We start from the raw sequence: 13,234 nt of genomic DNA, 5'->3' as shown, positions 1-13,234 counted from the left end.
TATCCTGCATTTCATTAATTATCCATACACTATAGACAGCATAGAGCCTTTTTATCCTTTTTTAATGGTACTAAAATGTTAGAATCTCCCTAACCCTGGGCAGTGGAGGGACCCATGGCTCTCCCACCCCTTCTCCTGAGGGTTCCTTTACTCACTGATGCCAGGGAAATGGGAATGAGCAGCATCTCAGGCCTTGCAGCCACTCCATGGCTTCTCTGGATCTCGGCTCTTGCTCTGCTCCCTGCTGGAAGGAAGATGGAATGGTTGTCAATGTGCTCATATGGTGCAGATTTCAAGAGATTTTGGGCCATGTGGCACCTCTGGGGCCCTACAAAGTATTTCTCCCATTTAAACTTCAGCCTGCAGTGAGCTCTTGCCCTCTGCCCTCTTTTCCACACTGACTTCCAAGAGCTTTTTTGTGCTTCTCCATTCCCATCCCTGCCCCAACAGCTTATCCTGAACCAGGGCATCTTTTCCCTGAGCTCCCACTCCTTCTTTTCCAGACAGCAATTTGATTTTTCACTTGCACCCCCTGGTTTGCCTCTGTATCCCCTTGAAGTCCAGCTGTGCTTCATTCCATGGTCTCTGATTTTAAAGAATTCCTTCTCTAGCTCAATCTGGAGAGGAAACTCCGGGGAGGAGTTTCCAGAGAGCTCCAGAACACAGTGGATTAGCACAGAGGCAAAAGTGCTGCTGGAACTTCCTTGGTGCCACTGCTCCAGCTCCCACTTTTTTTTTTTTTTTTTTTTTTCCAGTTCTAAAAAAGGAAAAACTCTGTTGTGATCCCAGCGCCGAATCCTTGCGTGGTTCTTTTCTGAGGGAGATTAATGTGGATGCTCAGCCAGCTCTGCTGCTGGGGGGAAGTCAGGATTAATTACTCCTCCCAGGAAAACCAGGGACAAGTCCATCAGCATCGATGCTCCGCCGGCTGCGGCACTTGGGTGGGAAGACACTGATGGATTTCCCTGGATATTCTCTGTTTAATGGCTTAAGGAGCAGCAAACATTCAGAATTATGTAGATTTATTGTGGATTTTGCTACAGATCCAGGCAGGGTGAAGCAGCTCTGGAATCTGGGAGCACCCCGGTGCTGGCTGCACAGCAGGAACGGCCACTCGTGTGGGACAGGTGAATAAAAACAGAGCTCACACTGAAAGCTGGGTTAAAAATGAATCAATAATTACAGGAGAGGGGGGAAAATAAAATTACACTGATCAGTTCTCTGGTTTTAATGTTACTGGAACACTCACAGATCACCAAACTGCTCTTCAACCCATCCAAGGATGGATGAGGCTGCTCCAGTGAGGGAATTCCAGCTCTGGGCATCTTTCAGCTCTCCTGGAGCTTCCAGAGACACACCTGCCTGAGGCATTAGGAATCTCTGACCCCACAAACCTTCCCAGAACACCACAGCTCATCCCAGGTGTGGGTGTTACAGGGAGACACCCCCCTGAGATTGAACAACCCAACAGGCTTCAATTGCTGCTGTCGGAAATTTGTTTCCATCCATTTTCCTGAAATTAGAAAATTTAGGAAATTAAGGAGAAAAAAAAAGACTCTGCCCTAGGAAACAAATCTCTGATAGAAAAAAGAAGGAAAAAAAGAAGTTATCTCTTAATGAATAGAGAAGTCTTATTACTGCAGCCTGTTACAACTTCAAGGTTTCCAGCAGGAACTTCTCCAAGGGAGATAAATATCCCATTAAACCAGCTCTACATCCCAGAACTCCTGCATTTTAAAAGCACCCTGGAGGCCAGAACTTCCACAGTTCTCTCTGCAACTTCTGCTCTCTTCTGAAGCTCTGTCTCAAACAGAAAGAGTCTTTCTAGTCAAGCTTGTTGTGGCTTCAACACAGGTTCCAAATTTTGGCAGAAAAGGCCCTGCAAAGGAAATTCTGAGGGATGGGGGTGGGGGGGTGGTTTGCTGCAGAAAGGGAATTTGTTAATGTGAATTCTGCAGTAGTTTCCTGTTTATCCTAAAATCACAGAATCCCAGACTGGTTTGGATGGGAAGGGACCTTAAAGCCACCTCTGCTAAGGGCTGGGACACCTCCCACTGTCCCAGGCTGCTCCAAGCCCTGTCCAGCCTGGCCTTGGACACTCCAGGGTCACTTGGTCACTTCCCTGCAGCCCTGCACAGCTGCCCCAGGGCAGGATGTGAGAGCTGCAGCATCCCCGAGAAGGTGCCTGGGACAGCCCAGCCAAGGATGGGCAGAGACACCACCCAAAACCTCTTGGGAATGAGCAGCAGCCCAGGCCTTGCAGCCACTCCATGGCTTCACTGGACCTTGGCTCCTGCTCTGCTCCCTGCCGGAAAGAGGGTGGAATGGTTGTTAATGTGCTCCGATGGAGCAGATTTCAAGAGATTTTGGGCCATGTGGCACCTCTGGTCTCAGGGTCTGGGTGTTGGATGACCCCAGGAGTGTAAAAGTCCTCGTTTCCAGCCCGTGCAGCCAGAGGAGTCTGGATGCGCAGGGTCGGCTTCTCAAGGTTGTTTATTTTCCCTTATCCAGAACATTCTCTCTCTGCCCTGCTGAGCTCTGTCCAGCAGGTCGGCCATGGCATTCTGTCTGCCCTCAGGGCGGTGTTCCCATTTTATCCCAAAAACTCCGTGTGCCACGTTTACAATAACGTGCCAATATCTGTAATTTCTGATGGACAGTGTGTGTGTGCCTTAAACCAACAGCAAAGTGTCACCATCACAGCAAGACATGGAGGGCAAGGAGAAGGAGAAGGAGGTCGGGACACGCCCAAATCCCTCCATCTTGTCCCCTGAACCCCATTCTAAAAACCCCAAAATTCTACTTTTTCACCCTGTGTTTATCCAACTCCCACACTACTCAAACCCTTGTGGCTTGTAATTCCTCACACAGAGTTGGCAGCTTTTTCCACGGGCTGAAATCGAAGCCACAGGTGTTTTTGACCTGGTGCCAAGGTCCCCGAGCCCTCTGCCAGGGTCTGGAGACAGCCAGGGGGATGTCCTGGGCTCCGACACTCTGGGGCCCTACAAAGAGTTTAAACCTCAGCCTGCAGCGAGGTTACCGCTCAGAACTCCTTGGCTTCTGCAGGAACCCAGATTTTCATCCACTTTTATCAACCAGGATCCCAGAAGTGCATCTTGTTTATAGACACTGCTTTTCTTCAAAGAGCTTCAGAGCTTAATTTTGCTTTTCATTCCAAGCCACACAGGCAGGGTCCCCAGAGATTCATTAGTGGCACCAAGGAGGCTTTCCCAGCACCCCGCACTGCTGAAGGAGGGTGGGGAATTTATTTTCCAATCCTTCCCAGGGCCAAGCTCACTGGCACCACCTCAGAGATGCAGAGCTGCAGTTCTGAGGATTAAATTCTGGGGATTGGACTGTTTTGTTTACTCTTGCTTTATCAATTCCAAAAGATGTTTGAAATCTCAACACGGTTCACTATTAATTGCTACTGAAGCTTTTCTGCCACCAGGTGGGAATTTTCTTATCACCAGATGACACCTTTTCCTGCTTTTTTAATTTATTTTTTGTGTGTGTTTCCAGGATTAGTTTCTCATGGAGTTTACTGTGGCAGGGTCACATCACACATTTTTGGAAGCACCAGGGGTGTCCCTGGCACCACACACAGAGCAAGCCCTTACCACCTCATCCTTGTTCAGCCCCAAATCACAGATTCCCAAACTGGTTTGGGTGGGAAGGGACCTCAAATCCCACCCAGTGCCACCCCTGCCATGGCAGGGACACCTCCCACTGTCCCAGGTGCTCCCAGCCCCAGTGTCCAGCCTGGCCTTGGGCACTGCCAGGGATCCAGGGGCAGCCACAGTTTCCCTGGATAATCTGCCAGGGTTGCCCATTTTCCTCGAGTGCCTCTGTTTTTGGGGTGAGGAACATTTACACCCCACATCAGCAGCAGCAAACCTGAGTAGCAGAACATCTCGACCATAATTAACCTTTTAATTAACATATCAACAACAAATTTACTACAGACTTGAAGGCATCTGAAGCACAGCTGTGCTGGCTGGAGGCTGGACGTGATTATTTTGGAGAATAGAAAGCTCAGCTTCCACTCAACAGATTTGCAGCAATTAAATCTCCACCACTGGCACTTATTTTACGTTTCTTATCTCAGGAAATGACTTTTTTGACCAGTTGAGCACCTGCTGCTTCTCAGCTGGCCCTGGAATGAAAGTGCAGAAATGTTGTTTGAATCATAAAGCTAGAAGCCATAATCTGGGTTGAATATTCAGTGAGAGATTGAGTTCCCCAGGTCCCCACAGCTCAGGGGTGTTCCAGGGGGCTGGAGCATCTCTAAGGATGGAGACCCTACGAGTGCTCCATGTCCATCCCTGGAATTCTGAGCCAAAGATCCTTAGAGAAATCCCAGCAAATTCTGGGATGTGGCAGCTCCCCACGACATCCTGGCCCCACATCAACTCCACTCCCAGCAGATGCAAGTCTCCAGTTTTACATAAAATACACAAAAGTAATAAAATCCTGACATTTCTGTGACTTCATCCTGACTTATTCCTGTCCCTGGAAGCAGGCTCTGCCTTTCCAACCCAAATTAAACCGAGCTCTGACAAGTTTTCATGTTTAAGTAGATGTTTACCCCAAATTCCCTGTCCTCCTTTCACCTCTTCCCCATGACCATCCCCTGAGTGCACAGACTCTGATGTTCCTCTTTTCCTTTCCTTTTAACTCTAAATCATTCCCTCTGGACTTCCACAACTCAGAAATAACAGGAACCAGATGCTGCTTTCTGGTTTTCCTTTCAATTTCCAAATTACTGCTAAATTGTGACCTTGCCTACCAAGATTTCGCCTAAAGCAAGGTTTTATTGCTGTGTTATCAACTGCAGAAAATAAACCCCTCACATTAAAAAAAAGAAACAGACCTTTAATTAACTGTAATGATGGTTCTGGGGGCCATTATCACACATTCCAGCTACAATAAAAAGCTTTTAAGAGAGTTGACAGCAAGTTCAGCCCTTATTCCGCCCTCCTTCCCAGCACCCAAACTGAAGAGAGGAGCAAAGTTCTCAGCTCCCTCTAAAAGGAAAATTTGGAATATCTCAGACACTCGAGCAGTTGCTTGTACCACAGAAATGTCCTCAAAGTTCTCCCTGCAGCTTTTATCCACTTTAAAATGAGAGAATATCCAATTATTACTAATTTTGGTTATATCCAAGAGTTTGGTACCATCCCACCTATCCCCACCTCCATTGCTTTTCCAGGCACAGAGCAGCACGAGTTAAGCACAGGAAGACTCCAAATTTCCTCCTGATGGCAAAACATTCCCTGAATTTTCTATTCCATCATCTAGTATGCAAATCAGAATTGGTGCCAACGTTTTTCCTGGCTACACTTCCACGGCAGGAAATGGATTTAAATGCCACATCTGGGAATTTGGGGTTTGCATTTAAAGCACCTGTGGTTTGGAATATTGATGCATTTCTCCAATTTCCCTTGGTTTTCCCAAGTAGTAATTGTTCCTCACGTAATTTTCTAATCAAATAATGCCCGCAGTCATTCCAGGTGGGAATGGTGGGATTTATCCTGAATTGCCCTGGTGAGCCACAGATGTCCCAGCAACACCTTCAGCACGGGGCAGGACATGTGACATTATTGCTGCCATCCCAGTTACAAATTCCAGTCTCAATTTTTCTTAATTTGCATCCAAACCTTCCAAAACAGAGGGAAAGAAATGAGATTTTTAGCGCTCCGAGACAGCTCTGACGTCGATGAGGAGCAAACTCCTGCTACTCTGGAAATTAATGTTTTCATTCTCCAGCAACCCCAGCAGCCCAGCTGGGAAAAATAACAGAGGAATTAATCTAAAATACACCGCTTGACCAGGAGAAAGGCTCTCAGCATTCCGCAGGAAAGGGCAGCCGGGGATAAAAGAGCGATGGCTACAAAGGAATTGTTCTTTCCTGTGTTAAGCAGCCCCACAAAACACATGGCAGCAATTTCAGTCTGCAGCCAGCAGAGAAAGGCCGGGCTGAGAGAGGGGCTGAGTGCTCACGGAGCCTCAGCAGGGAGTTGGGGTGGATTTGAGGAGGTCCAAGGATGGCAGAGGGAGGGGGAGAAGGCAGAGCTGTCCTGGCCCTTTGATCCACCTCGGTTTGCCCGCAGCTGCTCCCCATCATTTAAAGGTAAGCACCACACCAGGCCAGAAAGGCTTTTTTTGTCATCTTTTCAACTTCCACGCCACCCCATTTTACCACTTTTCACACCAGGACATTATTTTTCATCTCTTGAGCTCAACGATCTTAGAGGCCTTTCCCAAAATAAGCAATTCTGCGAGTCCCTTATCTTTGATTATCCAGTTAAAGAGTTTATGAATATTTCCATATGAAATTCAGAATGGGAAAAGCTTTTCTTTCTTCTGAGCACGTTTCATTGGGACACAGAAATTCTCATCCTTTTGGGATGTTCTCCATTGGGAACCACTGATCGTCCTCATAAAATCTGATGTGCTGTCATAAAATCAGAGAATCCCAGGATGGTTTTGGGTGGAAGGGACTTTAAACCCACCCAGTGCTACCCCTCCCGTGGCAGGGACACCTTCCACTCTCCCAGGCTGCTCCCAGCCCTGTCCAACCTGGCCTTGGACACTGCCAGGGATGGGAGGCAGCCACAGAAAGAAAGAAAAAAGCCAAAAAAATGATGACTTTCCAGAGTAAGAGGTCCCACAGCTCCTGTGCTTTTCACCAGCATCACTCACCAGAGGTTTTTGCTGCACACATTTGGACACTAAAGCTGTGAATGAAATCTAATCAATGAAAAGAAACAGGTGCTTCCCAGTTTATCCCTTCCCAGTTCATCCCTTCCTGGCCTCCCACACGATGGAATCTGATGCAGGAGAAGCTGGATTTGTTCCATGCTCAGGAATTATCCCCAGTATGGAGAGATCCTGTTGGAGCCCAAATTCCCAGACAGCCCCTTCAGCACCTGCCTGATGCAACACAGCCAGAGAGGTAAATAATGCATGGGAAACAGCTCATTTCTCATCTTCACAGCTCCTTCACAGCCAAAAGAGGGGAGTTGTGTTCAATAATCAGCAATGTGATTAAAAAACAGGTGTTTGGTGGGCACTCAACAACGTGGGCAACGCCTTGTGCTGTTACAGGACCTGGGCAAAGCTTTGTGGTATTGTGGAATTCCAGAATTACTATGGGCTTAACAAGCAGCAGACTGAATCCTGGATCCGTGTGCCAAATCAGGAAATCCCTTGCCAAGCTCTTTGTTGGGGGGAAGTTCACTCTCGAGTGGAGCAGAGCATGAGGAGCAAGACACAAATACTGCAAAAGCAGCTCTTCTGCTCGGGAGGCAAAATTGGGGTTCTGGGAGTCAATTAAAAACTTGTGGATAATGGGAAAAAAATAAGAAAATGGTAAAATATTCATTTTCTGCTTTTCTATTATCTTTTCCTCTCGCTGTCCTAATATGTGGTTTGTGTGTAGTATTAGGGAAAATATAAAATAAAAGCCACAAGGAGGAGGATGCACAGAGAGGTGACAATGACTTTTCTGTTACTCTGCCTTTCTCCACACAGGTAGAGAAAATCCTTATCCCAAATGGCCCTGGAGAACTTCAGCAGCCTCCAGGGAGACCCCAGAGCAGAAAGGAGTTGGGATTGAACACCAAAAGGCTCTGAACTCATCCCCACAGGATCTTTGGTCAGTGCTGCCACTGACCCACCTTGGGTCTTCAGGGTGGACACCAGCAGGAATTTCCCCATGGAAAGGTGTGGCGCTCACACTCTCTGAACAGAGACATGATTCTCTCTCCCAGGACTTTTCCTGGGAAGCTGTGAGACGCAGTGAGAATGCTCAGAGAAGGAAGAAAATAATTCTTGTCTCTATTCACTGCCTGTTGTTTGGCAGATGTGGAATGTGTTAGGGAGGTTGTTTACCAAAGAGTGATTTGTTAATTGGACACCGGTGATGGCTGCTTGGATTGATTGGCCAGCTGGGTCAGAGCTGTGTTGTGACTGTCTGGAGACAGCCACGGGTTTTTCTTTAGTATCTTTTTAGGATGATACAGTTCTAGTATAATATAGTATTAATGTAATGTAATTTGGCTATATAATAAAACCAATTTAATATATAAATATAATAAAATATAATATAATTAAAGCAATAAATAGTATAATACAATATAATATAATATAATATAATATAATATAATATAATAATAATATAATATAATATAATATAATATAATATAATATAATATAATATAATATAATATAATATAATATAATATAATATAATATAATATAATATAATATAATTAAAATAATATAATATAATTAATATAATATAATAATATATTGATATATTTGTATAAATATAAAATATAATATAATAAAAGCAATAAATAAAAAGCAATAAAAAAGCAATTTATTCAGCCTTCTGCACACGGAGTCAGAGCATGTTATTCCCCACGCACTGCTTCGATAGAAAGGGTGCTCAGGCCTTGGAGCTGCCCAGGGAGGGTTGGAGTGCCCATCCCTGGAGGTGTTCCAGGAATTCCTGGAGGTGGCACTCAGAGCTCTGGGCTGGGGCACAGCTGGGACTCCACGGGCTGGGAGGGCTTTTCCAGCCTCAGGGATCCCAGGAGTTTTGTCTCCGGGATGTGCATGGATCCCAGGAGCTGCAGTTCCCCTCAGCACAGAGGCAGCGTCGTTCTCCCCTAGAAATTAAAAGCAATTAAGGCACAGCAGAGCATGAGGGGGGTTTGTGTGCCCTGGGAAGGAGAGGGCTTAGTCCTTCTGAGCAGGAATGAAAAATGAATACAGCTGGGATTGAATCCCCGAGACTTTCAGACAAACGAGGTTTCTCTCCCAGCCCCAGCTTCCCTGGCCTGGCCCAGCCAGCAGCATTCCCTGCAGGCCTGAGGTGAATCCCTCCGACTCCAAGAAAACCGTGGAGAGGGAAACCCATGGGGAGCTCTAGTCTGCAATAATCCTGGGGTTTCTAACTGCTCCACGAGGCCTAATCACATGTTCCCCCCAAATGAGAAGTTGCACCTTTATCAGCCCTGTGAATCAGAGCTCCCATGGATAATGTGGTTTGTGCCCACCATCCATCTTCCTTCTAGATGAGAAACTGCTTGTCAGCCCAGCTCCAAAATCAGATCTGCTGCGCTCGGGGCTGAGGGAAGGAGACAGATCACCGCTGATGGTGCCTTGGATCCGGTTACAGGAGCCCTGGAGATGGGGAACGGATGGAGAGATGAGAGACCAAAGAACACGTGGAGGAGTTCACTGAGTTGGAGAGAATTACAGAGAGACTTCAGGATTGATGAGTGTGGGTAGGAGGAGGAAGTTTGAGCCATGAAACAAAGACACATTGAGTTTAGAGAAATTTAATTTAATTTTCCTGTCTTCTAATGATTGGGAATACCTAAAGAGCCCTTGGTATGGGTCCTCCCAGCTAAGGACAAAGGATGGGAAGGAAATGGAAAAGAGAAAGAGTTGAAATCCCCACAGGGTGCAGTCAAGCACTGGGGACAAGAGATCCCTACTGGGTCCCCGTAGGGAACACCAGTCAAACCAGCGGTGCCAGTTAACAGCCCAGAGTAAGGCTGGCACTGACTTCTCCAGATTTATTCACCCACTTACATAAGTGTGAATCCAAGCAAAGAAGATGAACTCAGGCCTCCAAAAGCCAGAGGTGAGACTGCTCAGTTCAGTGACAATTCCAACGTTCATGTTAGGATCAGAACTGATGAGACTGGGATTATTTCCTGATATTTCCCTTTTCAGATACAGCTTGTCCTGTGTTCCAGCATTTTCCCTGCAGTTGAAACCAAATTCTTGCCTTTGGCTGCTCCTGCAAGGTGAAAAACTCCTTTGGACCTCACCTTGGGATCCCAGGTGTGCCTGGAACTGGGAACAGCAGCAAGGCAGGGTACCTGCCCAGGGGAACCTCATGGCCAAAGGAAAGCTGCACTTCAAGGCAGCCAGAATTGAGAGCAGAAACAAAAGGAAACAGAATCAAAGCTGCCCCTCAAGAATCAGGCCTGGAAAAAAAAATAGGTGCTTTCAAGCCTGACTAAAAATAACTTGCTCAAATTATTTGTAATGCCTTCAAAGATAGGAAATGACAGGAGAAATGAGAAATCAGCCTGGCTGTGCTCAAACCACAGCCTGGGAGGTCGAGGAGACCCCGGAGATTGCCCCAAACAAATCAGCACAGTAATATCTCCTGCCACACCTCAGGTGCACAGGTAGTTACTCCTTCCCTAACATACCACCTCCAGTTCTGGACTACAACCACAAACTGATTATTCCCCTCCTCAATCCCCAATCCAGGCCCAAGCTGACTCTTTTTTCATGCTCCCCACGGGTGAAGGGAGCTCTGTTTGCTGTGGCAATTTAACTTTTGCAGTTCTGTTTAGAGTCTGAAACCCCATGCACTTCTTTTAAGTCCCTCCTTCCTTTCATTCCCTCTGCTTTGTTGTTCATTTATTGCTGCAGGTCCAGCCTTGTCACATGCACCTTTTATTCCTCTGTCTCATGAAGTTTTGATTGTGCCGTTGTAGCCGAGAACTTTCCTTCCCTCATGCTTTAGAGAACTGCATTTCAGAGAGTTTACTCAGTGTAGGACTTGACAGAACCACTGCTGCCCGGGCCACCCCTAACCCGTGTCCCCGCGTGCCACTTTTGCATGGCTTGTACATCCCTCCAGGACAGGGACATCCAGCACTTCCCATGAAGGAATTGGCCCTAATATCCAACCTAAACCTGCTCTGATGGAAGGATTTCTTCATGGAAAGGATCGCTAAACACTGGAGGAGCTGCCCAGGGACAGGGTGGAGGTGTCCAGGGAATTCCTGGAGGTGGCACTCGGAGCTCTGGGCTGGGGACAAGGTGGGGATCAGTCACAGCTTGGACTCAGTGATCCTGGAGGGCTTTTCCCACCTCAGTGGAGGACTTTTCCAGCCCCTCGTGGAAGGTGTCCCGAGGTGTGAGATGAGACGGTCTTGGAGGTTCCTTCCATCCCAAACCCTTCTGGGCTTCTGTGCTGATTGTGGCCTGCAGGGCCAAAAAAAGGCAGTTTAAAAAGTGAGAATTACACCTCTCCCTGCGCTCCTTCCTTATTTCCAGCAGGATTTCTATCTCTATTTATCCATCATTTGAGTTACTTCCCAGGGTTCCTTTACCCTGCAGCAGCAGTCCAGGTTTGCAGGAATTCCATGATTCTGTGGTTCTGACACCTGCTGTGTCCTTCCCTTGGGAATATTCCCTCACAGCAGCCACCACAAACTCCCCGAGGGTCACTGCGTCCCCCAGGCCACTGTCACTGGGTCACTTCCCATCTGCCCTCCTCCAAACCCCTCCTTTGGCTCTCTGATCACCCGGGTCTCTGCAGCCCTGCCTCACCTCCTGCCTTGTGCTCCTCTGCACATTTGCATCCCGGCTAATCAGCCCAGCCTGCTCTCCTCAGGCTGCCAGGAGATGTTCAACATTAATCAGTTGATTGTTATTAACCCAGTTACATTGTAGCTGTGCATTAATCCTGCTCCAGCCCTAAATCCAGCCTCTAATCAGGCATTACAACACCCAGCTCATTGTGCTCCTTGTGTACTTGGCAATAATCCTGTTATGAAGGGATCAGGGCATTGGTGTCGGAGCTTTATGGAACTTCAGCAAATTTCAGGGGTGAGGAGAGGGGTTTTGGGTCAGGATTGGGTGTCAGACGGAAAAGGCTGCTCAGGACTTAACACCTCCCGAAAAAAATCCCAACAAACCTCATACACCACATTCCCAGAGGACAGAAAATCACCGTTCCCTCAGCACTTCATAGCCAGGACAGAAAATCACCATTCCCTCAGAATTTCCATGTCCAGGACAGGACAGAAAATCACCATTCCCTCAGAATTTCCACAGCCAGGACAGGACAGAAAATCACCATTCCCTCAGCACTTCATAGCCAGGACAGAACCAGCAGATCCCAGACTGGGTGAGGTTGGAAGGGACCCCAGTGGGTCCAGCTGGCACAGGATTGTGTCCAGATCCTCTGGAATTTTTCCCGTGGGGGAGACTCCCCAGCCCCTTGTGGAAGGTGTCCTGAGGTGTGGGATGAGATGGTCTTGGAGGCTGCTTCCATCCCAAAACCTTCTGGGCTTCTGTGCTGATTGTGGCCTGCAGGACCAAAAAAAGGAGTTTAAAAGGTGAGAATTCCACCTCTCCCTGTGCTCCCTCCTTATTTCCAGCAGGATTTGTTTCTCTATTTATCCATCATTTGAGTTTACCTTTGCCCTGCAGCAGTCCAGGTCTGCAGGAATCCTACAGGGAAACATTTCGCTTTCCCTGCTCACCTGCCCAGGTGTTTGTAAGGAATCCCCTCCCTTCCCAGGCCCTGGAATGCTGCAAACATGAGCCTCTGCAATAATTTAAAGCCGGAATGAACCACTGGACCATCAGTTAAAATTAAATCCACTCCATCCTGGCAGGAAATCAATGGTCCACAAAAATAAACAGCACCCTGGGAAGCAGAGCCTCGGCCACGGTGTTCTCCAGGATTGCCTGGGAGCACGTGGAAAATACATAATTGCAGTGATTAGCCCATTATTTGCAAAATTGTTGTAAACATGTTAATAATTAATCGGTATCTGCAGCGTGCCCTCATCAATGTGGTGGTTATTAAAGTCCATTCATGATTCCAAGACATTCATGGGGATATTTTGCAAATCCTTTTTCCAAGTGTAGCAGATGGGTTTTTTGTATTTTTGTGGTTTCGCAGCAACTATATTTTTTTACCTAAAATTTGAAAAAAATGACAAAGCATATAAAGATAATTTCTCTGTAAAATGCATTTTAATGCATCACTGCTCATTTTCTCAGAGTCATTTTTTTCAGGGACTAAAGACGTCTGGTAGCAAAAAAAAAAAATTATTTGTGATCAGACTCAGCGCCGTGCAAAGCCTGATTGGAGCTGCAGGTAATAAAATGGAAACTAAAATATTTAAAGCAGATGCTCCCAAACCAGGCTGATCCCCTAAATGAGCTTTGTGGGATGTCCACAGGAGGGAGAAAAAAAAAAGGAATTAAAAATTGGGATGACAGTTTCAATGTATCTTCCCTTCAGGCTGTGGTATGAGGGATGAAATCCAGAAATGCATCCCTGGGCTGCAGCTGGAGGTGCCAAAATCTGCCAGCAGCTGTGTGGGCTGGGAGCCAGGCTCTGCTGAGCCACAGAACAAATCCACAAATTGACAAATTGAATTTGGGCTGGGCACAC

This window comes from Anomalospiza imberbis, chromosome 8 (genome assembly GCF_031753505.1).
Source record: "Anomalospiza imberbis isolate Cuckoo-Finch-1a 21T00152 chromosome 8, ASM3175350v1, whole genome shotgun sequence".
Classification (NCBI taxonomy): Eukaryota; Metazoa; Chordata; class Aves; order Passeriformes; family Viduidae; genus Anomalospiza; species Anomalospiza imberbis.
This window is presented reverse-complemented; position numbering follows the sequence as displayed.